At 40.6% G+C, this 27,776-nt stretch overlaps 1 protein-coding gene across 4 annotated transcripts in view; it reads right to left on the bottom strand.

Annotated features, from left to right (window-relative positions):
* Window positions 1-27,776, bottom strand: part of NKAIN3 (sodium/potassium transporting ATPase interacting 3) — a 185,284-nt gene that overhangs the window by 104,385 nt on the left and 53,123 nt on the right. The window lies entirely within an intron of this gene.

The following is a 27,776-nucleotide window of genomic DNA, read 5'->3' as shown; positions in this document are numbered from 1 at the left end:
AAGGAAGCTTGCTGGACTCCATTTGTGTGCGAAGTTGGTTTTGAGGCTTTTCCAACAATCCAAAAAGCCTAGAGGATGGGAACCTGACATTTTAGACAAGCTTACTGAAACCATAGAGGTAACATCAAATGTCAGATTGCCTCAGATACTCAGTTTCACCTAAGTCCTTCACTATTCAACATACTCAGCAGCCATCATGGGACAAGAAGAAGAGTTTGGATTTGATATCCCGCTTTTCACTACCCGAAGGAGTCTCAAAGCGGCTAACATTCTCCTTTCCCTTCCTCCCCCACAACAAACACTCTGTGAGGTGAGTGGGGCTGAGAGACTTCAAAGAAGTGTGACTAGCCCAAGGTCACCCAGCAGCTGCATGTGGAGGAGCGGAGACGCGAACCCGGTTCCCCAGATTACGAGTCTACCGCTCTTAACCACTACACCACACTGGCTCGCGTAAAGATGGTGAAAATACAACTATTATTTCAATTTCTGCCATCACATCTTTCCTTCACAGAGTCAACTGGAGGCCAAAGTATGGCCTTTCTTGGGAATGAGACATGTTCTCTTGCCTTGGGCTCTTATCATCATCACCACCATAGTGCTTCAAGGCATATGCCATAGCTTGAATTTTCACAACTACATATAGAAAAACAGCCCACTTAGTGCTAATGTAGAAGAGAGCTGTAATGGTTAAATGCTGAAAGGAAGTAAACCCCAGGAGCATCATCTGTCCTGAAGTTGATTTGTCAGTGAATTTCATAGAATCTCTTATTGGTAAAGAGCTACATGTTAAAACGGACTTGTAACTTACATTCCTAATAATTATTGATACACCTATTTTTAAAATATTCATGTGAATATAAAAGCCTTAAAAATGTGTGTGCTCAATGAATGATTGGTCAAAGTCTTTACAGACAAAAAAGAAAAAAATCAAGTGAAAGTATATGTTTTTTTCTGCAGGAGGGACATGTCAAAAATAGATACATTGTTTGCAAGATAACATTTAAAAGTCATCTTTACACCCATTAGTAACAAAATTCTGGAATCTGAGAGCCGACAGAATTTGGTGTCCTGGAAATCTTAAAAAACTAACATGGATACTTCTGGGAAATTTATTACTGAAAGGCCTTTTAAGTTTGTACCACAGACTTCACCTGCCCCCAGTCCTCAACTCTCATTCTGCTACAGTTGAAAATAAAATTTGTGAGTTTGCACCATATATGGAAAACTATAAAATTTTTGCTTAATTTTGGACACAGCCTTTGTGGGAGGTTTGGATGCAAAATTTGAGTTTCCTTGATACAGACTATGATAATGCTGTGGCCCACATGTTAGTAGTACTGGCAGGCAGGCTGGGTAGGGGCTGCAGCCAAACTCATCTTGTCACGCACATCTTGGGATGTTTACATAGATCAAGAATTGCTCAGTAATCACATGACACCGAAAAAAAATGTGAGAAATCAAAGTCAATTCATGAATCAAATAAAGAATGCCATTACCTCACCTGTTAACGAATGCAAAATTGCAATTCAAGTTGAAACCATTAAAAGGCTGCTAAAGATCCAAGTATAAGGGGCAGCCTAAGAAGGAACTATAATCATCAAATGGCAATGCTCACATGTATGCTGTGGCCTGTAGTTCACACATTCATTCCTGCTGAATCCTCACACTTCCTAATTCCCCTCTTCTACTATATAGAAGAGGGGAATTAGGGAGTATATATATATGCTGTTGTAATGAGAATAAAAATAAAAATTAAGCAAGCATATGCACATTTTCTTAAACGAATTCATGGTGCTGATGGGATTGAGGGGGTGTATATAATCTGCTGCATCTGCATTGCTTTATTGTCTGCCTTTAGCTGGTTTTAATAATTGTATTTTTAAAAGATCGAGCACCATTTGTTGCTGGGGGGAAAGGTACATAAACATTTAAAAAGTGAAACTGCTTGGTTTGTTTTGGCTAAACCCTTCTGTAGAGAGATCTTTGAGGGAAATGGATGCTCAGCGGACTACTGTGGTGTAATTGTCTTGGACCAGGGAAACCTGGATTCAAATAAAAAGATTCCTGCATTGCAGGAGGTTGGACTAGATGACCCTCGTGGTCCCTTCCAATTCTATGATTCTGTGATTCTGTGAAATCATGGCTCAAACAGTGAAAGCAAATCTAATGACCAGGCCAGATGAAAAATGGGTATTCAACTGGAACTTTAGCTATTGAGTTCAAAAACATCATTGCTTAAAACTCTTTGTCAACAAAAGGAAACATTTATCAAAATTATTTCCTAACACACATCTGTCAAAGACTATTTATGTTTTCTATTGCATTACTTTACAGATTGACAGCTGCATTTTCACTAAGCAAATATTTTAATACTAAAGCTGCACTCTGTGAAAGAGATACTCTGGTCTAGTAGTAGTCTAGCTACTGTAATGAAGACCCACAGGACCAACGTACTGTAGAAAAAGGGTTTAAGATTGTATTACAACCCTTCCATGCAGCTGTAACTGGCCAAAAAACACTAGCATTGAGACTTTGGGCTGAATCCCACAAACACCTAGAATAATGTGCAAATAATGGAATTTCAAACAAAGAACACAATACTATTTAAATGCCAGTGCATCCTAAGCAAAGGACCATGAAATTTACAGCTTTCCATCCCTGAAATAATTGCTAGCCATACAAAAGTGCAGATCACTGATCCAAAACCCAACTCTAATTCTCTGTTTTTCATGGTCTGCACATTATAAACCACTAGATACAATTCATAGAAATATCAAATCAATGCATTTTTCTATACTAATTGACCACTCCTATCAGAACAGAGATGGCTATTGTGCTCAGCTGACAAGAAAAGTAAACCTTTTGAGTCAATGGGAAGTCTTCTGCTACTCAGGTAATAAAAACAAAGCTTCACCTGATGAAATGATGAAGAAAACCAGGGAGGCATTCTGCACATCCTCTGTGGAATCTCAGGTATGCATGACAGGAGCCAAAGGAGCTCTAGTGAAATAACCTAATCTGGGTTAGCACAGGGCATAGAGTTTCTCACCCAAGGAGATTCTCTTCCACTGCCCACTACAGGCTCTCACCCTGAGCTGGTCAAGTGGCTGTGTCCTGCACTCCATGCTCTACATGCAACCAGCCTCTCATCCCAGCAAAAACTCATGCCAATGAATAGGCTACAGATAGCCAACAAACACTCCAGGATAAAAGCAAATACAGGTAGTCTCCTCACCTTCAGAGTGACACCCTTTGGAGCCAAATCTTCAGCAGTGGCTTGCCACTGGACAGCAGCAGGACTTATCCAGCTCCCCAGAGCACTAATTGAAGCCAAGCTTCCCCCTGGGGCTTCTGCTGCTAGTGAATTGTGGGTCAGATTTTTCTGCCTCCCCTCCTTTCCTACTCAGTGGCAGATAGCAACCAGGTCAGCTATCTAGGGGAGTAAATAAACACTTCTTCATTCTATAAGGCCTTCTCAGCAGAGGCACCCACCCTGTGGAACGCCCTCCCATCAGATGTCAAGGAAATAAACAACTATCTGACTTCTGAAGGCATCTGAAGGCAGCCCTCTTTAGGGAAGTTTTTAATGTTTGATGTTTTCTTGTATTTTTAATATTTTGTTGGAAGCTGCCTAGAGTGGCTGGGGAAACCCAGCCAGATGGGCGGGGCAATAATAATAATAATAATAATAATAATAATAATAATAATATAACTTGTTTGAAAGGCACTCATAATCTCAGGTTTGCACATAACCTCACCCCACCATTCTCCCAGGAAGAAAAGTACATAATAGGCATTGCAATATTGAATTTCCCTTTCCGTGGGATCTCTCCGAATTTGCTGTCTGTGTTCCTCATTCAAACATGAAATAGCAATAGGAAGACTTTTCTTAAGAGGCAAGCGTACCTCAAAAGCAGCTTGACTGAGTAGTTCTAGAGTCAAGAAAAAGGAGCAGCAAAGTGACCACACAAAAATTCTCCTTTTTTCACCTCACTCTTTTTGAAACTCATTGAATTACAACTGAAGTCCCACAAGCTTGGAAGAAAAGAAAAGAAAAGAAAAGAAAAGAAAAATATGTGGTGACCTTTCATTTTATGGGTTCAGGCACAAAGCTTTGTGCAGTGCAGTGATCTGTGCAATGTGTCCTTTGTACAGCAATATTTTTCATTTAAACAACTTTGGTTAAAAAATACCTGCTCTTCCAATTTTGACAGAAACCCAGAACCCTCCATGAACCTTTCTGTGGCCAACTGCTCTCCACTGTGGCAACTAGTACTGTTTCCTTCTTGCAGACAGAAGGGGGGGGGGGGAGAGAAAATAAAATAAAATTAAGGATGGCATTCAGCTAAGTTTTACTTAGTGTAGCCCTATTGAAATTAATGGACCTAACCCAGTCCAATAGTTTGATTCAGTCTACCCTGGGTAAAAGATAATTGAATATTACACTAAGTCAACAGCTACTTGTTACAATGGTTGTGTACTATCTCTGAAAATCAGTGGCTGAGGAATGCAAGTGAAGAGAGGTTTATTCGTGCTCACGTCAAGTTTATGGGTTTCCCATTTGCCTTTGGCTGATCACTGTGGGGAAAGAATACTGCACTAGATGAGTCTTTTATCTGATCCATTTGTGAGAATGATGAGGGTGGCAGGAGATGATATATTGTTTATTCCTAGCCTGCACTAGCAAGTTCCTTCACTTAGCAGAGTGCATTCCCCTTCTTACGCAGGAAAAAGCTGGTTGCAAACAGGTGTGAGTTTCTTAACACAACAAGCAATTCAATCTGGCTTGTCCAGATTGAGATATGTTCTAATATTCTAAGATTCCTGGTAAGACCCTCTTTGAATCCCTCCTAAAAGAATAAAGACACCAAAGCCTTATTCATAAATACTGTATATTCTGGTGTATAAGACTACTTTTTAATCCAGGAAAATCTTCTCAAAAGTCGGGGGTCGTCTTATACACTGGGTGGAGAATCTGCGGTCGAGTATATCTCAAATTCTATATTTTAACTGGAAAAGTTGGGGGTCGTCTTATACACCCAGTCGCCTTATACGCCGGAAAATACGGTAACAAAAAGTAGTTTCACTCATGATCAGGCAGAGGACAGTGCGATCCCTTAAGGCAGGCTTTAGGCTTAAAGTTACAAACATGTACAAACAGGTTTACCCCCATATGGAGATAACCTGGGGAGACTTCTTGGCTGGCAGCCAGCAGTTCAGTCCAGGAAGTTCGCAGGATGAAAGATAAGATGGAAGAGAGAGAGGTGGCAGTGTGACTGGACCTTTTACCTACTAGTCACATGCAAGGAAGGATGCTCCAGGCCAGGAGGAACAGGAAGTTCGACTGGCTGGACCAAACATTCCCTTGAATGTTCACTCTAACAAAACAAGGAATGTTGTACTTGACTGCTCCCAGTAGATTACAACCCACATCATTAGGGCTCCTCTTATATTCTTATAACTTATAAATAGGTAAAGGTAAAGGGACCCCTGACCACCAGGTCCAGTCGTGTCCGACTCTGGGGTTGCGGCGCTCATCTCGCTCTATAGGCCGAGGGAGCCGGCGTTTGTCCGCAGACAGCTTCCGGGTCATGTGGCCAGCATGACAAAGCCGCTTCTGGTGAACCAGAGCAGCGCACGGAAACGCCGTTTACCTTCCCGCTGGAGCGGTACCTATTTATCTACTTGCACTTTGATGTGCTTTCGAACTGCTAGGTGGGCAGGAGCTAACTTATAAATACTTTGGTAAATTTTTCTCAAAGTAATTTAAACAACAGATGATAACATGAAATTTGGGGGATGTGCAGCACATAACATAAGCCTTAGTGACACATACTGTATCTAGTTGTACAAGAACATTGATGGTTATATGCATCCCAGCATGTATTAGAATAAGCATCCAATCAAGTATCCTTGGTTTAGGAACAGCTTTGTTTATGAACAACTTGGATTAGGAACGCTGCAAACCCGGAAGTAGGTGTTTTGGTTTGTGAACTTTGCCTCAGAAGCAGAACATGTTTTGCTTCCTGTTGAGTGTGCTCCATTTGTAAAATGAGTCCCCCGCTGCTATGGGAAAGCATGCCTTGGTTTACGAACGCTTTGGTTTATGAACAGACTTCCGAACAGATTAAGTTCGTAAACCAAGGTACCACTGTATTTTTATTTCATTGTGCATTCAGGTGGGTATCTGATTTATACATATGGTTCCTAAACCAGAAAGTACATCTTACATAGATATCCATAGATGGGCAAATACCTTCTGCAGAAATTATATATAAAGATATGAAGCAAATGAAACTGATGCATTGTAGGCTCATTAGCCAATTAAGAAGAGAAACGCACATGTTAATAATACTCTAAGGTCAATGATCAAGCACCATAATCTGGTTACTTCATTATTTTGGAAACATTAAGCATAAAGAGGACTTCAACAGCAGAGGCATTAAGAAAGAGTTTACCATGCCACAGAATAGAATGGTGCATTCACACTTTTCTATAGCATATGTTAAAGACAAAGGGCAGACATAATCATTAATAAACAGCACCTTAATTCTCCCAGAGAATGGCACATGATTACTTCAAGCAAACTTACAGCTGCCTCTTTGAATTTAAAATACAACAATATCTCATTAAAATATTTAGAAGCACTCTAGAGAAAACACTAATAAAGGGCAAAAGTCACAGTCAGAGAGAGGTAGTTAAGAAACATAGAAAGCTGTCAGAGCATTTGCTCCATCTAGTCCAATATTGTCTGCTCTGGCAGCAGCTCACCAGGGTTTCAGCCAAGAGGCATTCCCAGCCCTACCCAGAGATTGAACCTCCTAGAACCTTCTGCATGCAAAGCAGATGCTCTTATTCCACTTTTCCACAACAAGTTGTGCCCAAAACGACTAACAGCAAATATTTGAAACATCAAAATAGAAAACATTTGAAATACAAATACACAAAATACAGAACATGTCAGTACATTTTAAAATTTTCTGTTCAGTTTCAGGACTCTCATGATTATTTCTATTAATGTTCACAATTCTCCTTTCAAATAGTTAGCACCCCTCCCCAATCTTTACAACAATCTGAGCTGTATTGGTTTAGGGGTTTTCTTTTGTTATTATGAACCTCCCCTAGATCCTACTCTGTTCAACACAGATCTAGCAATTATCAGAAATTTCCTTGCTATTACCATCCACACTCAATTAGCCTTCCAGTGCACTTTACCATTCATTGTTTGGAGAGGGTATGTGGTGCTATTTAGTAGAATAATGCTTCAGCAGAATTCTCCATAATGTATCCCAGCAGTATTCCTACAGTCATATAATGCTCCTGCTGTTCTTTTGCCTGTTTATGACTGGCTGACAAACATACCAATTTTTGTCAACTGCTGTTTCTTAAAAAAGATGTATACTGTAACGCTGAGACATTCCATCAGTCAGTATGTGTGTGGAAACACTGTGTGTATACGTATGTATACAACATCTAGAGGGCAGCATGAAATTAGACTGGGGGTCACAGGTTCCCCATCACTACTCTAGGTATTTAAATACACACACACACACACACACACACACACACACAATATATATATATATATATATATATAATAGTAATTGGGCTTGCCAATCAGAAGGTCGACAGTTCAAATCCATGCAACTGGGAGAGATCCCATTGCTCTATCCCATATTCTGCCAACCTAGCAGTTTGAAAGCATACCAGTGCAAGCAGATAAATAGGTACCACTGTGGTGGAAAGGTAAACAAGAGTTTCTGCGCACTCTGCCACTCGTCACAGTGTCCCATTGCATCATGGTTTGGTCCTGCTGGCCACATGACCCAGAAAGCAGTCTGTGGACAAACGCCGGCTCCCTCAGCCTGAAGTGAGATGAGCAGAGCACTGTACCTCATAGTCACCTTTGACCAGACTTAACCATCCAGGGGTCCTTAACCTTTTCACCTTTAATATAAAATACCCTGAAATTTTAATAGGGCAATTTATTCCAGTATTGTTTTCTTTCCCAATAAGGTGTGCTTCTTTCAAAATGTAAGTTATAATGTCTACCATCCACACTTTGGTACAAATTCTCTAAGAAGCACTTTTTAGTGCAATCAGCTCTTATTAGGAGGCCTTCTGGTAGAAATCTCCATACAACACTCTCTAGTAAAGCTTGGATTGATGACTTGATGGCCCACAGCCAAAACAATTATGCCAATGTTGATTGAAGAAGTTTACATGCATTTGCTCACCACTCCACCCTCCTGCCTTCCCTCTCTACATCACTTGTCTCAGCATAAGCCAAGGTGATATTAATGGATTGCTATTGAGTGGGCTCTGTTTTCCAAGGCTCTTCAGTCAGTGTTAATCATGAAGCGCAGTTAATGCATTTTTAATACAACTGTATGCGTAGCTAGATTATGCACCTGCTGGATGTGAGCATAACACCCACCCTCTGGAGACCCGTGTTCACTTTCAAAATGTCAAGATGTGCCTGGTAGGAAGCATGCAGCAGGCTGTACTTCATACAGAGTGGAAAGAATGCGCTTTTTAATATCACACTTGTTATGTTTTAAAGGAAAGCCAAATAACATGAGAATCCTGAAGACCTGATGGTGGCGTGCTGGAGAAACACAGTATTTCCTCTACACAATATTACACAGTCACAACTGCTTGAAACAGTAGAGGTTAATGAATGCTTATAGAGTAAAAAGCAACATAGACTGGAGGTTAATTTGTTCATATTGGCCCCATTTCCTATGTGAAACCATCACTCCCCCATTCCTTCAGCTAACATTGGAGAGAGGAATGCCCATCTCCTTTGAAACTGTTCTCTTTCAGCACAGTTATTTGCCGCTCAATCAATAATTAACTGGAAGGCTGACGGAATGGAGGCACCCACAGCACAAAGCACTTTCCAAAGGGGCTGTGTCAAAAAAATGGCAAGCAATTAAGAAACCCATCATTAATTCACTGTGTTTGTTTTTGGGATTTTGTTCTTCTTTGCCTTGAAATAATACAATGATAAAATCTGTACAGCGAGTCAGAAGCAACTGTGAGCCTTTATTAGCATGCTAATTCATAACTGCTGGGTAGTGCTCAGTAAAGATGTTATGGTGCTTCTTAAGTTCATAGAGGAAGTTTGTTTTTTGTGGCTTTTAAAATGTACTTCTGAACCCTTCCGCTTCTTAGATACTCCAAAATTGGTAATTCATTTAGAACAATTTCTCGAAGCGATACTGTTTTTTCCAAGTTCCATTTTATTATACAAATAGCAATTACCTCAAATTGCCAATTTTCTCTCTATCTTTAACATGAACACAGGAGACAAATTTCCACAGGCTAAAGCAAGAGCAGGGAACTTGTGCCTACCCCACCCCCATTATTGTTGGACAACTCTCATCATCTCTGACTATATTGGCCATGCTGGCTGGGGCTAATGGAAGTTGTGTCAAGCAGCAACTGGTTCCTCATCTGGACTGAAGGTTGGTCATTCCCAGCTTGAATCAAACCACAAGTGTTGATGGCTTGCAGAAAAATAAGCTTCCCCTTGGAAGGGAATAGATATTTGGGGACTGGGAAGGTTCCAGAACTTTTTTCTATTACCTAACATCCCAAGGACAGAAAACAACCAACAACCTTGTTTATTACTATTATGCAGGACTCCTGAAATAAGCACCCAAAACTTACTCTGATAATCCACTGGATTTGCCCTGAGATACTGAAATGCTTCGTCTTTTCTGTATGATCAACAAGTAATCACCTCACGAAAATGCCAGTGTGTTATACTCCTGTTGCATGGTGAGAGGAATAATCAATCCTGGTACTGTGACTAGAATACATATTTGCAGTTTAGCATGAGCTGGACTTTCCCCTTATGTTGTGTATGTGAGTGAGGTGTGTACAGTGGAAGTTTGTGGTACCCTTAGCTCCCTTTCACTACAGATGTTTGGGGATGTTAAATATATTCAGCTCTTATTACAGTAAACAGCAGCCCTACCAGAACATTATCAAAGATATTTGATAGTCCTAGAAACATGTTCAGATTTCCAATGATCAACTTTTAATTTGGCAGCTGCATTTTCCATATTCATGACCTCCAAGTGGAATTTGTAGAGTTTTTTTGTGGAATCAGAACATGGAAGGAAACACCATACAAGAGAAAGATCTTGCACAAATATCTTCTGTTTCTGCCAATTCCACCCCTCAGTGCAGGCCCCCACCATCACCACATTAGATACCATTCCAGGGAACCCTCACAAACAACTTTCAATCAGGTGTGAGGGCCTGAAATAGTAAGGAGATTGTTGTGCAAGCCATAGACAGCATGCATGACAGAGAGAGCTAAACTCTTTTGTTGTTGCTAAAGGAATCTCTTCTCTATCAGAGAGAAGTGTGAAAAACACATAAAGATGTCATGTTGTACTAACCATGAGTAACTTAAGAGTCATTACTTTCAATGGATATACTTTGAGTAGGGCTTAGTTGAATACAACCCTTAAGATCTGGAAATTACAGTGGTACCTTGGTTCTCAAACGCCTTGGAACTCAAACAACTTGGAACCCAAACACAGCAAACCCAGAAGTACGGTAAGTTTTCCGGTTCGCAAACTTTTTCCAGAAGCCGAACATTCTCCGTTTTTAGTGTTACACTGTCAATTTCAGTGCCACACTTCCATTTTGAGTGCCACACTTCTGTTTTGAGTGTTACACTGAGGCCTGTCTGTTTTTGCTATTTATTATGTTTTTGTTTTGTTTTTGCGGAACTTTTTTGTTGTTTTTGTGACAGTATGGAACCCAGTTCAACTACTGATTGATTGATTGTGTGACTACAGTACATTGTTTATAGCTTTCATTTTATGGATCAATGGTATTGTTAGATAGGAGCTCAAGGAGGTGGACATGTCTCCCCAGCCCCCCCACTTTTTATCCTGGTAAAAACAGTGTAGCAGTAGGTTAGGCTGAAAGATAGTGACTGGCTTTATGGCTAAGTAGAGATTTGAACCCCTCAATCCTAGCCCTCTGCTCTATCCAAAATGCCACAGTGACTCTCAAGATTGAGATTAAGCATTAAACAGGATTCAAATATATATTCCATATTCATAGCTCATTTTCACAGCAGGCTGGTTATGCAACTGAGTTCTCAGTTTCTTACCTATAAAATATCCTGTTCCTAGTGTGGCCTATTTCATCCATTTTCATGAAGCAGTAATGGGCTTTACCTAAAATGCCTGAAGCCAAATTCCATGTATCTGTATTCCCCCGCACCCCACCTTGCAATTACCATTCCTGATACTCTAGGTTCATTGCCCACATAAAACAATACCTTTTCATTTAAAGATTTTATTCTACCATCATAAGACGTTGCTTTTAGTGCTTGGAATCATCATCAGCTCTGTCATGCCTAAGAAAAAAACAATTATTATCATTTGCTTCTGGCACAGCAATCCCCATTTTGTGAGTAATGAATTATGAATTTAATACCTGTAAAAGCATTACAAGATTAAATTAAAGTAATTAAATTCAAAATTACCTTTTTGGGACTACAACTCCCATCATCCCTGACCACTGGTCCTGTTAGCTAGTGATGATGGGAGTTGTAGTCCTAAAGCATCTGGAGGGCCAAGTTTGCCTATGCCTGGTCTAGGACCAGCACTTAATCGCTTCCTATCCAGGGTTAAAATACTGCCAGAATCCCTCCTCCAGCCAGACTTGATGATGGGTCAGTAAGGCCTCAATTCTGGCAATGAAAAGTCCAAGTTTCCAGGGATAGTGGGCAATGCCAGCACTGAGATATGAAAGCCAGGAGCAAAACGACACCTTAAACCTAGGTTATGGGAGCAACAACGGAATTTCTAGGCGTGCTTTTTTTATAACAAGATTACAAAGCTGAAAATGAACTGCAGCTAAAATATCATGTTCATTTTTCACATGGCCTAGTTCCCCTGCCCACCCCCCTAATATTCTTAAGAGGGTCTCTTCTTCATTCTTCAGAGAACAGCTGGAAATTTGGGGGGGGCAGAAAAGGGTCCTCCATTCTTTCCACTCTGCAGTTTTAATCTAAAATCTTAGTGACAGTGCTACGCCCAGAGCTCAGAAACTGCTCGCCCTAATGAAATTTCATGTCACAAAATGCACCTAGAACAATGGGAGTTTCGAACACTGAATGTCAGGTAACTTGAAAAATACATAGTGAAAGTACTGGACAGTTTCTGAGCCACTCTTTTTGTAGCCTGTAACTTTAAGGGACTAATGAGTATGTGGGGAGGGGAGGAGTTCATATGTTGCCCAGACAACGCCTGGCATCTGGACCCCACTGGGAACTGTAAGTGCTTCCTTGGAGAACATTCTTCCTGCTTCCAATGGGTTAAGGGGCAAGTAGCTGTCCTCCCTCTTAAGACTAGACTCAGACTTTGCCCAAGTGCAGGAAAAGTGCTCTGTTGTAAAACCTGATACAAGGTGGCTGGATTGTGTAAGGCTGGAATGTGCAGCCATACATTCCTGCAAGCTCCCCATGAAAGGGAACCATTTTCAACATTCAACAGAACTGTATTTCAGTATTTAGAAGCTCTATTGAAGGTTCACCATTGCCAGGGGCTCCCTGGGACCTCACACAAGTTTTGAGGAGTCATCTTTTCTACCTATTACTTTTATTCCCTGATACTAGATGACTCCCAGTGTTGAAAAAACACGATGACAGAAAACAAACATATTCCAGTCTTTGAATATACCCAGTAAACAACTTAAAGTGTGGGAGACAGATTTCACTTCTTTATTTAAAAAGCTGAATACCAACTTTGCGAAACACACCGCAGTCACTGACAAGTAGATACTGAAAAGAATACCCCCTTTCATAAAAAGTTTGTCAGTGTGAGCTGATAAAGAGGTAAACATTGCAACATTATTGGAAGTGGCTATTGTGCATTTCTTATATAATTATAAGTATTAACAGTTCACTGACAGCTTGCTTTTCTCGCAGCCATGGGAGGGGCAGTCAAATGTAGTGAGCCAGAAACGATTCCATAAGAGACGGTGAGCAAAACAACAAACTGGCTAGTAGATTTCAGTGTTTTATTTCCAATCTGTTTTTAATTTCAGCTACAGTAGGTCTAGAATGTGCAATAATTCTTTTTTAAAAAAATGTTTACGCCATCAGTGTTGTTGGAGAGCCTTTTGTGCTGTTAGCCTAATTATATGTCACAATTGTTGCAGTACAATAAAATTTTGCATTAACAAGGCACTTGGCAACCTCTGTTGTAGAAACATAATGGATCCAGAAGACTGAGCATTTGGTAAACAACAAAAAGCTGAGCTTTAGGACAAGTAATTACTTGTAATTGTATTCTTACATCTTAGAATGTAAAACTTGGGGACTTGGATGATGGGCAGTGCAATCCAAAAGGGGTAGGATGGGGGTGGGGAGAAATGAAGGGGGATCCATTGTTCTTGCCAACAGGGCAGAAGGGATGTGTGTTTCCCTTTCTGAAGAAGTGTGGATACACACGAAAGCTCATACCAAGAACAAACTTAGTTGGTCTCTAAGGTGCTACTGGAAGGATTTTTTTGTTATTTTTTATTTCCCCCCCCCCTTTCTCCTGTTGTCTTTTTTTGTTTGTGTTTTTGGTGTAAGGAGGTTTCTCTGCCATATATTTTAATGGAAGGGAAATAATCCAGTTCCTTTTTTAAAAAATTTTTTTATTGATTTTTAATATAACACAAATAAAAACACTACACAAGAACTACATACAAAACCAAAACACAATAAAAACAATATAACTAGACAAAAAACAAAAATACCTATTTAAACCTGTCTAATTCTCTATATAACATTGTAGGTTGACTTCCTCTCGTCCTCTCTGGCTGCTTTCCTTGTAAATCATCTTCAGTAATTTCCTTACCTTTTTATATTCTAACTTAAAACTTTAATCAACTTATCATATTTTAACTTCCTTATCATTACTTCCTCTATTACTAAATCTAATCTAACTTCTATCTCTGTAGCCTACCTATTTCTACCTGTCTGCATTTAAATACTTATTTGGGAAATAATCCAGTTCCAAAGGTGTGTCGGGCAAATCATGGGGCTGTAGATCCTGCAAATCCACAGCTTCTTCTGACATGCCCTCAGATTGTCTCCTTTTTGTCCTCTCTGATGGACGTTGGAGAGGAATAGGCCATGGAACTTTTCACAGCCACATGGAAAATGCATCTGATGTCAGATCTCCTTGTCCAAGGGCAGATCTGTCTCTCCATCCATTGCTGGAGAGGAAAATCTAGTGCTTTTCCTGGGAGTACTACACTGCAACCTACATTTCCTGGCTGCAACACCAGCTACAAAGCAGAGACAGAGCCAATGCAGCATGGGTCCAGGGACCAAGAAACTGCTATTTGGGGCAAACAGGAGATAGAGACGCTCAGCCCAGCCATTCCCCTCTGAAAGGGAGGGGGGAAAGGCCCCAAAAAGTTTGTTCCTGACCAGACTGCTGCACAAGTTGTATTGGTGCATCTGGCAACTTTGCTGTTACAATTGTTTTAACTGTTTTTAATTTGTGTGGGGTTGTTGATTGTTTTTTATAGAGGGAAGGGAGAGATGTCTGAGAGGAGAGGAGCCGGGGAGAGCAGGGGGGCCCAATCACAGTGGTTCAGGGTAGGGGGAGGTATGGCATGGGAGGTGGGGCAGCCTGGGTAAGGGGCACACAGCACAAGCAGTTAGTGACTGTGCTAGCCCCTTCTCCAATCTGGGGAATTGCGGTGAATTACATTCTGCCCAGTCTATTGCCATCCATTCTATTGATGATTATTTTTATTCATTGTTGCTATGCTTTATTATTGTGTGAGCTGCTTTGGTATTTCTTTTTGTAAATGAAAAGTGGTACAGAAATATTTTAATGAATAGTTAAGCTGTAAATAGGAGGATCCACTTCATTTGCCAATTTGCACTATAAAATTTCCATTTCTTTATTTTTACAACCTTGTATTTTATGATTTGGCTATGCTGAGGTAAAGGTATAGCTACAGGGTCCATAATTATTTTTCCATTAAGATAACCAAACTAATATTTCAATTTTTTGTAGATAAAATGAAAAATAAGTTGAATAGAAATACGCTTCTCCAGCAAATGAGTACCACTGTGATTGTTGGGTGTTGTTGTTTTTTAAGTGCTGCTACTTCAGTGAACACATCATTTCTGCAATCTCTTCAGACACCCAGGCATGCCAAGAGCTAATTAACTAGATGACAACTGCAAGAAGTGGAAACATAATTCACAAGGTTTTTTTTGAATAACTGCAAGGTGTTTAATTTGAATAAAAGAAGACTTAAGCATCAGTAGTTAGAAATGATAGCAGCAGGTAGCATGCCTATATCTGAAAAGGGTTTTTGTTTTTGTTTTTTACAGAAAGTGCAGGCAGTCTGAAAGCTGTAGATTGAAACTGGAAATTAGATTTAATTGGTGGGAGCAGTTTTAAAAGGCATTTTCACATAGCCTGGAGTGTGGCATTTTATTACCAAGCTCAGCCATGTATAAAGAACTACTTGATTAAGTCAAGTACAACAGGTACCCTGATGCTCAGACCCAGAGGAGGGCCTGGTTTGGTGCAGGGGTATCAAAGAAGGATGTCAGAAATGCCTGAATGGCCAGTTCTAGTACTTTATCAAAGAAAGATGTAAACCTGCAAGCCTTTACAGATTTGGGGTGGATGCCGAAGCAGCAAGCAGTCGTCGTGACTTGTCTGCACCTGGGGAAGCATTTAGGCATTACTTATAATACAAAAGCAAGCTACGTAAGCTGGCACCACAGCTCCATTAACTCACTCCCTGGCTTGGAGGCCCCTTCCCAACTCTCATCTATCTCCCAGGTAGCCAGTGTGAGAAGCCTCCCCTCTCCTGACTAGCTAAGTGTCCCAAGCCCACAGATAAACATAGCATCAAAGCAAGCCAATTAGCATATATCAAAGAAAGTGAGTAAACATATTCTTGCAGAGTAACTAACAGTTAGTCCTGGGCTTGAATACCAACATGGCATTTACAGGCTTTCTGAAACACTTTCATCATTTGGTTCTACGCAACAGGCTTCATACAGGTGAAACTCGAATAATTAGAATATCGTGGAAAAGTCCATTTATGTAAGCAATTGTTTTCATTAGCTTTGGAGTTTAATATATGAGATAGACACATGACATGCAAAGTGAGATATGTCAAGCCTTTGTTTGTTATAACAAAATCGAAAATTCTTTCTAGTAGCACCTTAGAGACCAACTGAGTTTGTTCCTGGTATGAGCTTTCGTGTGCATGCACACTTCTTCAGATACCACATCTGAAGATACCACATCTGGTATCTGAAGAAGTGTGCATGCACACGAAAGCTCATACCAGGAACAAACTCAGTTGGTCTCTAAGGTGCTACTAGAAAGAATTTTCGATTTTGTTTTGACTATGGCAGACCAACACGGCTACCCACCTGTAACTGGAACTTTGTTTGTTATAATTGTGATGATTATGGAGTACAGCTGATGAGAACCCCAAAGTTGTTAATTGGGGTTCTCATCAGCTGTACGCCATAATCATCACAATTATAACAAACAAAGGCTTGACATATCTCACTTTGCATGTCATGTGTCTATCTCATATACAGTGGTACCCCACAAGACGAATGCCTCACGCAACGAAAAACTCGCAAAATGAAAGGGTTTTGCGATTTTTTAGTTGACTCGCAAGACGAATTCGTCTATGGCTGTGCTTCGCCAGACGAATTCGTTTTGCGCAGTACCACTGTAAGCCGGCACCGGACCGCGCCGCGCCACGTTTTAAAGCTGCAGCGAGCGAACAGCAGCCTTAAAACGTGATGCGGTGCAGTCCGGTGCCGGTCGGAAGGGGTGCTGGCCGATCGCGCCCGCCATCTTGGGTCGATTGTCCACCCAAGATGGCGGACGCGATTGGCCAGCACCCCTTCCGACCGGAGCCGCGCTGAGCCGCGTTTTAAAGCTGCAGCGGGCGAACAGCAGTATCTGAAGAAGTGTGCATGCACACGAAAGCTCATACCAAGAACAAACTTAGTTGGTCTCTAAGGTGCTACTGGAAGGATTTTTATTTTATTTTATTTTTTGACTATGGCAGACCAACACGGCTACCTACCGGGTACCTGTAACTAGTGTGACCACCCAAGGTCACCCAGCAGCTGCATGTGGAGGAGCGGAGGCATGAACCCAGTTCCCCAGATTACGACCACTACACCACACTGGCTACGCCACATGACCATTTCCTCCTAAGTTTCCCAGAGATGGACGTGGCTAGGCTGCAATATGCAGGTATGCAAGAAGAAATGGTCATAGATGACAGTGAGACAAGCATACAGAGAGCAAGAATTATACAGACACTTATTTTCAAGGTATCTGATAACAGGAGGAAGTAATCCCACTTGCTGTTAATCTCTGATCATTTCCTAAAGAGACGCCCTAATTGAAAAACAAAACAAAAACCTCTTGGTAATCAATGATTAAATTGTTACAGCCACTTTGGCAATTCTGACCACAAGTTTAATATGTGAGAAAAATAGAAATCATCTAAATGCCACCTAAATAGAAATTAATTGAACATTACACAACTCCTAATGATTATGCTGTGACAAAACGATTTGCTAGATACTACAGGTTATGAACAATAACTGTCTCTCTGACATGATCCCACTGCAAGTGTAAATTAGAATCAGTGATAAGTTCTTCACTCAGCTGCCTTATCGATTGTATTTCTGAAATACATGCATAGGATATTGTTATGTAACTTTCTCTTCTTAATTATTTAGAATAATACTAGAATGCTTTTTTTTAAAAAAAAATGTAGAGCAGGGATAGCAACTCTCTGGCCCATGGGTCAATCTTGGCATGCCAAGGGAACCAATTTTCCCTGGAAGACCATCTTCCCCAAACCGCACACTCTCCAAACTGAGGCACTACTAGGTTCAATATACAGTGGTACCTCTGGTTACGAACGGGATCCGTTCCAGAGCCCTGTTTGTAACCTGAAAGGTCCGCACTTGAAGCGCCGTATCTGCGCATGTGCACAACGCGATTTGGCGCTTCTGTGCATGCACATAACATCATTTTGTGCATCTACGCATGCGCGAACCACTGAACCCGGAAGTAATCTGTTCCAGTGCTTGCAGGTTCGGCGGGCTCGTAACCCGTGACGAACGCAACATGCAGTGTTCGTAACACGAGGTACGACTGTACTCTTTTAATGTTATATGATGATTTCAACAAACCTTTCCACTGTCCTGGCTAGTGACTTCCAAGGACTAGCTGGGGACCAAAGGAGATAGCTCATTACTCCCATGCTGACCTAACTGGGCAACTGCCCAGTGTCTGTAAGGAAAGGTCAACACTCTTATTACTGTAGCTTCTCATAAAACCCAGTGCCGGATTTACGTATAAGCTAAACAAGCTATAGCTTAGGGCCCCACTCTCTTGGGGCATCCCCCCAAAAAAATTTAAAGGGAAAATTTCCAAAATATAAGTTAAAAAAACAAATAAAATAAAACCTACATACAACAACAGTGTTTGGTGTTTTGTAGGCTCATATGATGTAAGTAACAGCCCCCGCCTGCTAGGCTGCTCCCTAAAATATCACTGGTTTGCTCATTTCTATATATAGGGTGCCTACATTCTGCATGGACTGGTTGCATGGCATATATTAAACACAAAAAACAGCAACAATTTGTTGTTGACAAAAGACAGCTGGAGATATAAAGGGCCCCATTACCTTCAGTAGCTTAGGGCCTCATCAAACCTAAATCTGGCCCTGGTAAAACCCCGTTTCATGACATAGCACACTCCTAAGGACAATTAACTCCTTAAAGGACACAGTCTAGAATAATGAATTTTAACACAGCAGGTGCAGGCCTCTCCATGGGCCATGCGTAAAGCATCAGAAAGCTAACCCGTTGAAGGCCGATCTCTCCTCATAATATATTCCATTACACAAATATGGAAGGGAGAAAGGTGTAAGGTGGGAGCTGAATGGCAATGAGATGCAACCATTATTATCAGCTACAATTAGAGCTTGAAAGTGTGTTAAAAATTCTCGCTTTTAACAGTAGCAGATAACAGATAATTTACTCAGTATTGCCACTATTAGCATTTCTAGTGCGGCAGGAAACCATTCAAAGGAAATAGTTGTATACAGCACAAATATCCTGGCAATGGAAAACCGGCATACATACAGTGTGATAAAATCCCTTGTCTAGATTTGACCCACAAGTTATCACACTAAACTGGACAAGCAAGAAAAATATATTTTTTAAAAAAGTGAAAAAGGGTGCTTTAATTGAAGGGAGAAAACAACCTTATATGAAGGATACTTTCTACCATGTCTGTAAATTGATATTGTTTCATAATAAGTTATCATTATGTGTTTAAAAACATTGTTGCACCTGCACCTCTCCTCTTCTCCCAATTCTCTCCAATCATTTTGCTCAGGTGGCAAGCATAGCATGGAAGGCCCACATACAGAGAGTACTAATGGGTTTTCTTGAGCCCAAAGAGAAGTTTCATAACAAATCACATAAATTATTCTGCTCTAAACTTCAGTACTGTCAAGATCAGTTCATGCTGTCAAACTGGCAAGGTAAAATGTAAGCTGTAGATTTACTTTTAAAAACAAACCACACATACACAAACGGTCGGCTCATCTAGCCCAGGTTAATTTCCATTTCAAAATTATGAATGTGCTCCAACTGTGATAAGCAATTTCTTTTTTAAAAGAAATAAGGTTTTTTTTTTCAGTTTTATGATGCAGTTCACTGATAAGAAAACAGTGGTTCCAGCTACTGTGCACTGTCATTCAACGCATGGGGTGGTGATGCATGTACAGAATGGAGCACATCGGCAATTCACAGGGCTTTAAATATTTTATACCTTCACCATTTATTAACTCTCTCAGTCAGCTATGGAAAGAAATCAGGATGCAGTCATCTGAGTGGAGCAGTTATTGATGAAGTTAAATTGCATGCAGAATGTATCAGCGAATGCTGCTGAGTTTTCTGTGAAAATGTAAACCCGAAGTAAGCCACAATTTCACAGAAATTGGCATTCAGCCCCAGGAGTGTCACCACTGACCAATCTCCACCAGAAACACCACAAACCCATCACTACATCTCAGCTGGAAGCAGCTCTCCTCTTTTATGCTATTGTCATCCACACAGTTATGCACTTTCAGGATGGAATTATTATTTTTTGGAAGATCTTGCTTGAGGTGCTAAGGAAATTTTGCTGGTGATTTCCCCAAAACTAATTAAAATAAACAGTAAGCTAAGAACAGATTAAAACAAGACAAGTCCCTGCTAAAGCTTTTTGTGATATATATTTTTTTAATTTCAGTAGGCAATTAGTGCATAGTTTTTGAGTTCACTATTTGGGATTCTTACTGTGTTAATGTCATGAACTGGTAGGACTAATGGGGAGGAGCAAGAGGATCTTGGCCAGGGGTGTAGCTGGGACTGGGACACACCAGAGCAAGCAGGGGGTGGGGATGAAAATACAGGGTGATGGAGGATGGCGAGTGGATGTGGGTCAGGGCAGCAGGACCCATCACCAGAGCCAGAAGAGTCCCTGTCCCAAGAACATCATGGGCTCTGAGGTGTAGGGAGCAGCGGGAGGGATGCTCTAGGAGGCTGAGGCAGGCAAGGGCCCAGAGCCCAGCCCCCTAGCAGCTGGACAGGTGGGGCTCACTAGCTCTGCGAGGGTGTGTGATTCCTCATCTGGAGTAGGCTCTGAACAGGTGAGGGTCATATGCCTCATCAAGCCCTGATGCTGCAATCAGCAGGTAAAGCACCAAAAGGAAGCAGACCTGAGGTGTTGTGTCTGTTCAACTGTCCATATTGCTAGACCTTGGCTTGGATGCTCCTGGACCATATCCTGATTGCTGCACTTTAGACTTGACTACTTGGATTGACCCTGGATTGCATTTTCTGATTGTTGGACTTTGGACTTGACACACTGACTGGATGGGCCCGTGTGCATAGACCCCTAGACTTTGGACTTTGCATACTGACTTGCTGCCAGGTAGGCCAGGGGGTCAGGAGAATTGATGCTATCATCCATTGCTATTTTTAGTAATTTGTTGCATCATTTTTTAATGATTTCTGGATTTTTAAAAATGAGTGATGTTAGCCACTCTATCTCAGTAGAGAAGCAGAATAAAAACAAACAAATATACTTTAAGATACCCAAGTTAAAATGTCACCTCAATGTTGAGAGTGTCTCTGTCTCATAGTTTAGAAGCTCCAGATGCCTTATGTTCACTGGCGGAGGAAAGGGAGGCGGGGGAGCGCACTGTCCCCAGCACCATCAGGGAGGAGGGTACCATTGTGGCTGCCTCCCCTGGACATATGCCGTGCACCCCCCACCGTGCCGGGTGCCATGCCCCCGCGGGCGGTGCGCCATGCCCCCGCCTGCTCTCTGCCCCTGGTGCCGGAACATGCAGCTTCGCCACTGCTTAAGTTGACAGGATCATTGTAAGTTTTTTCACTCAAGAAAGCTCGGGGACAGGGGGAGACAGAATCAACCAATTGATTTATGAATGAAGACTGAAAATTCACCTGCTCAAGAGTAGTTTCAATAGTGATCTACTCTAGACAAAGTAGAGTCAAGATGAAACATCACAGTGTCAGTGGGAGATGTTTCATGTTTTCAAACCCAAAGGTAGTCCTAGAATAACTACTAATATTGTGTCAGTTCCATACCTTATACGTTTTCTGCCAAGAGAACATTAATAGCTCCAGGCATTCGACAATGGCCTTTGCAAACAGAGCTGCTACATAACAGCTACAGCTTTTTGCTGTCTTTTGTCATGAATGCAACCAGGCATTAGAGGAGAGAAGTGCAGAGGCCAATACAATAACAGGCATGACACTGCTGTATTTTAACACTCTTGTGTTTGTTGGTTTGTTTTTAAATCTATTTGCATGTTCAGACCTTTTAACCTTACCCCAAATAAATTCAGACATGACTCAAATTTTGCTTTGGTTTTTGGCAGAATTTAGGCCACAACTTTATTGATTACAGCAAGTGATTGGTTGCATAGGCTCTGGTTCAACTTGCTCCCTGCTCCGCAGGAAGCGCTGACCCAGGGTTCCAGCATAGGTCAGCCAAGTGTGAACACCTGGAAAGTGGAAAGCCAGGGACCTGCTCTATCCACCATCCAAATGTCCCCCTGGACTCAGGCACGGGCACAACCCTCTCTCAGGGGTTGACCAAACCATTGAGTCCCTGGATTCCTTTAACGGAATACCCTTCACATAGGGATGGCAAGAGGTTCTCCCATCCCTATCACGTGAACCAGAGCCTATCCGCAACCTTACAAGTTGTGACGATTTGCTACGCGGCAGCCCAAACCCAAATAGCAACAGCCAATCAGCCAAGTGGGGGAAATTCCTGCCCCCGTCCCAATGACAGACGACACACGATGGCATAGCAAGGTCAAACACACAAGCCCTAAAAGTAGGGAGAGGTGGCTGGGTGTTCTGATGCACATGTGAAAAGAGGAAGCTCAGGGTCACGTGCATGGGTATTTATAGGTCCCTTGATCCGTTTAGCTTGCGTCCCATTGGTCAGATTGAACTCTTCATCAAGAGACCTACTGATTGGGTGTTGTGGCTGTCAATCACTCCCACCCGCAACACAGGAGTTTGGTTTCCTGGTCTCACCGCAATACATGCTCTCTTTAAGGGATGACACGATTTATTGTGAACAAATTGGTCCTCCAGATGTGGCATTTGTTTCTGTGTGTATGTTGGTGTCCGCACACATTCTAAGTTGCACATATATTACATGCTACACATGTTCCTTCATACTGACATTGGCATACTCCCTCTCACATCCCGGGGATTGCTGAACTATATGAATTCCTCTAGTTCTGTATTCTATCTAAGATGGTGTTTATGGCTGCCACTGCATAGCCACCCCTCCCCGATCTAGGGTATCTTCAATTATGGGTTGAGGGCCCCTCCCACATGTATGCATTCCTTCTATGCTCGGCTTGGGTGGAATACTAGCCTCTGTTACAAGATCGACTGTGTGTACTTAATTTCAACTTTCTACCTGCTGTACAAGTACTTGAACAATTTTCATAAAATTAGTCAATCAGTACCTGAATCTCTATATATACATAAAGGAGATGCACTGTGTGTATGCACACCCACTTTAAAAACACCTTTTAAAGGCTGCAATCCTAAAAGTACTTTCTACGTTGCAAGCCCTACTAAACACAATGGGTCTTACTTCTGAGTAAGCATACATAGGCATGCATTGTTTCTATTTTCATTTTGCAGGATATCTTGGCTATTTTGCCAATTGTCACGTGAGCTCTTGAACTGAGGATTATCTGGATTTCTGCCCCTCTCTGCAAAAGCCTTTGTCATTATTAATTATAGGTGGAATTCAACAATAATTTGCCAGAATAACCCTCCTTTTCATTTGACAGTTATTGAGTCTCTGCTTTCCATGAAACTTTATTACTTCATATTGCAAATAGAATCAAATTAATCCTCCTGCACTATGTGCAAAAAAGAAGAAAAATATAAAATAACATCCCATTCAAATGCATCATTCATGATGGTTTTATCACATTCCTTTGTTTACAAAAGAAATGAGCCCGAGTTTATTACTCCAATTATGACAATGACATGCCAACAAATGCTTGATACACTTGCTCAACATGAGGAGCGCATTGTGGACATTGAGCCACATCAATTTAATGCATGTGCTGCCTTTTGATATGCCTGTCATTTAAACCAATATTCTGCAGTGTTATGCACTGCCTGGCGTAGGTAAAGAGACTGAAAAGCTTAGACCTGTTCTTCATCCCACTCTTCCAACACACAAAGGATTTTCTCAAAGAACTGGAATTTGTTTTTGTCTCATGCCCTGATGATCGGCACCATCAGAGAACAAGATCCTGTTGCATGAAATTGGAGATTAAAACTGTCCCACCGATCCTTCGTGTAGTTCAAATTAACAGTTGCATATGGCTCATCTGATGGCACTCCCTGCACCCCTAACTTTACAAACAAGCACTGAAAATAGGAAAAAGATGCCACAGGAATGAATTATTCCTTTATCTCTGGTAAAGCCATCTTAGGAGGTGCTCTCACTTCCTCAGATTTAACTATGCCCCGAATAATAATATCTCTCATATATTGAGATAAAACTGAGGCCATAAAAGAATAATGATCCACCTATGGTGGTATAAGAATTTAATATATTGGTTCTACCAGTATAGGACATGTAGTTTGTTGGCCATGGGATTAGCTTGTTTTTCCTCACTCCAGTTCAATTTCTATATAAAGCATGTCTAGAATCAACCTAAATGTTCAGGGACTCTTTGGTAAAATGAACTGAGGTAAAATGAAAGGCTGAGCTGCAATGAAACAAAAAATACATAAAAACAACTTTAAAAGCTGAAAACTGTTCACAAATCCAGTATTATTGTTCTGTGTTCTGCCTGTCAAGTGACATATTTGCTTCTGAAGATGAAGCAAATAACACTCGCAGATCAAGGTTCAATGACCCAGCCTTGTCATTTTCAGAAGTTAAAATAAAAAGTATCTTAATTCTGACTTCTGTTATTTCCAACATCTTGCACATATTTTCTTGGCTTGAAGAAATCTATTCCATGAGACAAATCTCATTTTCCTTCTCTAAATTATTCAGGTTACATTACAGTTTTCCCCTCTTTCAAATCAGGAAAGAGCACACAAGAATCTATACTCTGTTTCCTAATGTTTCCCTGAAGACAGAGATAAAGCCTATCTAGGTCTTATCTGTTTTTCTGTTGTTCTTGGAATGTCTGTACAGTTCATTATATGGTTTGATGCTATTATCCTAGCTTTCCTGTATTCTCTATGGTCTGTTCACTCAGCTCAACAAGTTATTAAACTCTAAGTAGTCAAATGAGGCTATTCTCATTTGTAAATCTGTGTGAGCTTTAAGTGTTGAAAATTTACACTCACAGCAATAATGATTACAACAAATCCATTAAGGGCAACTTATTGAGATTAGCCCCACATGAATGGAAAGAAACAGTGGGTGTGTCAAACTCTGCCAAGGGGATAAATGAAAAGTTCTGGTATCTTCCAACTACAGATTTTTAAAGACAGAAGTTCTTTATACCAGAAAATACTATTTCTCAAACATGTTTCTTATTCTGTTCAATTATATTTCTTGCATAACCTCAGAGGCTTGCTTTCACAATAGCAGATTGATGTTCTGAGCCCCATTTTCTTCAGATACGGTTCTTCAAGAAGTTTGTCACTTTTCCTTTGTTTGTGAGAAACCTGTTTTGTAGAGAAGTGGAAAGCAGATAATTTAAGCACTCTGTTCCTTAAGGAGATGCAGCGTAACAAGGTTTTGATGCACTTTTTAAAAAAGCACAGCAAAGCAATGCAAGAAAGAATGTCTGATTAAATTGAGAAAATGATAAGCATGCAAGACTGTGTGGACTGTGAACTTCAGAGTTCTGTGAAGTAGTAATTCAGTGATAGAAGGCAAATTGTTAATGTGGTGTAATTCTAATACCAGAAGAGATCAAAAGTTCAGCCAGATAAATACTGTAGAGTGAGTCTGTTTGTGTGTGTGTGTCAATACAAGCTTTTTAAATGTACTCCCAATTGTTCCTTGGCAGACAGGGCTTATATCTGGTGCTTAATCATTTTTGTAAACAAGAACAATACTTAGGATTTTGTTAACAATATCAATGGCTGTTTGTTTTTCAATGGCGATTAGACACTCAAGACAAAACAAAGTCAGTGTAGAAATTACAGTACTGTAATGGAATCAAGCAAATTCCATGAAACTCTTGTCACTTCCTTTCACTGGAGGAAGAAGAATTCTTTATTTCTAAAATCATTTCCAAGTTCATACGATGAGAACTTTAATCTATTCAGGCTTTTAGTAAGTATTTTATTGCTCTCTTTAATTTTATTGCTACTTTATTAGTGCTTTCCAATTTGATTTTTATCTTATCTTGACTAATATTTTCATATTTGAATTTCTCAAGTATGTTATGGATAGTAAATTAATGAGTCATCTTCTTGTGAGACAGTTCCATTCAATGGTGTTCTTCATGCTGATGAAAGGTTCTTTTGATTCAGTAGAACAGGATTCTTCCCCTCTGATTTTCCTCGCTCCCTACCACCTCCTATGCTGTTCTGAAGGGTGTCCCAACTCTCTAGTGAAGATTTGGAGGGTTTATGGAAGATAAACGAATAGGATAGAACGAATTGACAAAATTGCCTTTCTTCCTGTTTCTCTTATGCTGTATCAAGGATCCTTTGGTCATCATTAAGGGCATTATTAGATACAAGCTACAGTGTTTGTTCACATCCCCATTAAACCTTAAAAAAACCATAGCAGCTGAAAGTATATGTTGCAGAAAGTGGTGCAGTCAAATTTATATTGAACAAACCAACAAAAATGTTCACTTCAGACTGTGAGCTGAAATCTCAAGGTGCTTGTGTCTTATAAAACTGAATCATGCCAGGTCAGTGGGTTTCAAACCTTTCAGCTTTAAAGCCAAGCACATTATTGCAGCAAGATCAAAGGGCTCCAACCAACAGAATGAAAAATGTTCTTTTCTGTTTGTTTTTAGTATTGACTAAAAACATGAACTCAGAGCAGATACAAAAACTACAAGACTGTACTGGCCTCAATTTTGTTAAGAATGTAAAATATCTAGGTATTAACCTTACAGCAAAAAATCTGAACCTGTACAAGGACAATTATGAAAAATTGTGGACAGAGATAAAGAAAGACTTAGAGATTTGGACAAGATTGAAACTCTCATTGATGGGCAGAATAGCTGCCATTAAAATGGATGTGTTACCAAGGATGTTGTTTCTATTTCAAGCCATTCCAATCGTGGATAAAGTGGATTGTTTTAAAATATGGCAAAGGGACTTATCGAAATTCATATGGCAGGGAAAAAAGCCTAGAATTAAATTTAAGATTTTAACAGACTCTAAAGAGAGAGGAGGCTTTGCCCTGCCGGATTTAAAGATTTACTTTGAAGCAGCGGCCTTTTGCTGGTTAAAAGATTGGTTCAAACTAGAAAACGTTGATGTGTTGGACTTGGAAGGCTTTGATAATATGTTTGGATGGCACGCTTATCTTTGGTATGATAAGGCAAAAGTCCACAAGACTTTTAAGAATCATATAATTAGAAAAGCCCTGTACCAGGTTTGGATGAGGTATAAAGACTTGCTACACAGATATATAGCATCCTTCCCTTTAGCCTCCATTTCAAAGTGGTCAAGGGGATGTTACATACTTCTTAAGTGAGCGTATATCCATGGCCAGGGTTTTTATTGGGGGCAGCCAAAGTTGTTGTGCTGTTGGAAAACCCCGTGAAGAGGACATTGTGCATGTCTGCAGATGAGGTGACGTTATGTAGGTGAGACCACCAGGAAGCAGGCGGCTTCTTCAAGGAAAGTTTATCTAGTTTTCGGTGGGAATATGCTTGGATCTACACTTCTATTGTATATTTAACCTGCCTTGAGCAGTTGGAGTGGGGTAGAAATGAACTAAAATAACTTTTAAAAAAGAAAGAAAATGAGAAAAATGGAGAGAAGAGCTCCCCTTTGCTGCTTTCCTTGCCTGCCACTAGATGGCAAAGTCCAATGGGAGTCAAAGAGACAAAGTAGAATTTAAAGAGACAAAAATAAAACCTCAAGAAACTAACATAAGATTCCCATCTCCAACAATATCTCATTCAATAACAAACTCCCCCCCCCCCAAGCCATA

The sequence above is a fragment of the Lacerta agilis genome, chromosome 7, assembly GCF_009819535.1.
Source record: "Lacerta agilis isolate rLacAgi1 chromosome 7, rLacAgi1.pri, whole genome shotgun sequence".
Taxonomy (NCBI): domain Eukaryota; kingdom Metazoa; phylum Chordata; class Lepidosauria; order Squamata; family Lacertidae; genus Lacerta; species Lacerta agilis.
Note: the sequence above shows the minus strand (reverse complement) of the source record. Positions and strands in the feature narration are given on the sequence as shown.